The sequence below is a fragment of the Rhincodon typus genome, chromosome 43, assembly GCF_021869965.1.
Source record: "Rhincodon typus isolate 14 chromosome 43, sRhiTyp1.1, whole genome shotgun sequence".
Lineage (NCBI taxonomy): Eukaryota > Metazoa > Chordata > Chondrichthyes > Orectolobiformes > Rhincodontidae > Rhincodon > Rhincodon typus.
In genome coordinates this window covers 10,440,253-10,441,915 of record NC_063374.1, presented here as the reverse complement: position 1 = coordinate 10,441,915, position 1,663 = coordinate 10,440,253, and the positions used below count along the sequence as shown (strand labels likewise).

Below are 1,663 nucleotides of genomic sequence, written 5' to 3'. Positions count from 1 at the left end.
CATTGGGAGTGTGGGCAGTGGGAGCGAACGGGAAGGGGTTTGGGTCCGTTGGGAATGTGGGCGGTGGGGGTGAACGGGAAGGGGTTTGGGTCCATTGGGAATGTGGGCGGTGGGGGCGAACGGGAAGGGGTTTGGGTCCATTGGGAGTGTGGGCGGTGGGGGTGAACGGGAAGGGGTTTGGGTCCATTGGGAGTGTGGGCAGTGGGAGCGAACGGGAAGGGGTTTGGGTCCATTGGGAGTGTGGGCGGTGGGGGTGAACGGGAAGGGGTTGGTGTCCATTGGGAGTGTGGGCAGTGGGAGCGAACGGGAAGGGGTTTGGGTCCATTGGGAGTGTGGGCGGTGGGAGCGAACGGGAAGGGGTTGGGGTCATTTGGGAATGTGGTCGGTGGGAGCGAACGGGAAGGGGTTTGGGTCCATTGGGAATGTGGGCGGTGGGGGCGAACGGGAAGGGGTTTGGGTCCATTGGGAATGTGGGCGGTGGGGGTGAACGGGAAGGGGTTTGGGTCCGTTGGGAATGTGGGGAGCTGTCCTGACCTGTCTGTGCGTTGCCTACAGGATGCAGTTTGACCGAGTGTATGATGCCCCTGAGACACCTTCTCCTGAACCAGCAGCACACCGGCCTTCCCTCACCAAGGTCAGTACGCTGGACCGGCTCATCTTCACCCATTCCGTGTGGCTACAGCTCAGCATGAACTCCGCCACTTCGCTCCACATTCTGCAGCGGGAGAGCCCAGGGGTTAGTATCCGTGTACCCCCCACCCCTTCTCCTCTTCAACCCCATCCTTCACCACCCCCACATCCACCCCACTGACCACCCGCACCCCCCCATCCTCCTCCCACCCCATGGACAACTACCCCCTGCCCCCTGATGGAGCTCAGTTGGCAGGCTTGTCTTCCTTTCACCGACTTGGCCCCACTTCGCAATAACCGGGCTGCTCTACTGCAGCGGGCACCGCAGTCCCACCCCAGTTCCCCTGTTTCTCGCTCTTCCGCACACAGTTGGGACCCAGGTCGGATGTTATGTTCTTACAGGGAATGCCGCAGTGTGGCCAAATGACACAGTTCGGGCACCTGGGATCTTCCTGTGCTCTCTGTGAAATCCCTGAACAGCAACCATTTCCGACCGTCTGAAGCTGGTTTCTGAGTGGGGCCATCGTCGTGGAGGCGGAAAGCATGTGGGATCCACTGTTTGTTTTATAATCAGCAAAACATAAATCCTTTCAATTCCCAAAGTAATCTTTACAACATTCCCTGTGATTGAGGAGTGAGTGTGGAATTTGTGGACAGCACTGACACCTTGTGGACAGAGTTTGCGCAGCAGCTCAATCATCTCTCGATGCCCTCCTGGATTTCCTCCTTCTGCCCCAGAATAGCAATCGAGTCCTTTGGTTGTTTGAACTGAAGCCTCCTCCTAAAGAGCAGGACTGCGCACCTTCTTCATTTTTGTCTCTATTTTTCATTGCAGAGGATTGCTGCTTTTTTTATCCCCTCCACAGTGAGTAAGATGCCCGTTAGATCATAGAATCCCTACAGTGTGGAAACAGGGCCTTCGGCCCAACAAGTCCACACCGAACCTCACATCGTCCCACCCAGACCCATCCCCCTATAATCCACCCTAACCTGCACATCCCTGGGCACTATGGGACAATTTAGCACGGCCAAT

At 57.2% G+C, this 1,663-nt stretch overlaps 1 long non-coding RNA gene across 2 annotated transcripts in view; it reads left to right on the top strand.

Annotated features, from left to right (window-relative positions):
- Positions 1 to 1,663, top strand: part of LOC125487696 — a 4,755-nt gene that overhangs the window by 1,050 nt on the left and 2,042 nt on the right. For both annotated transcript variants that reach the window (XR_007266065.1, XR_007266064.1), the window contains exon 2: positions 556 to 736. This is a non-coding gene — a long non-coding RNA (uncharacterized LOC125487696). The remainder of the gene's footprint in view (positions 1 to 555; positions 737 to 1,663) is intronic.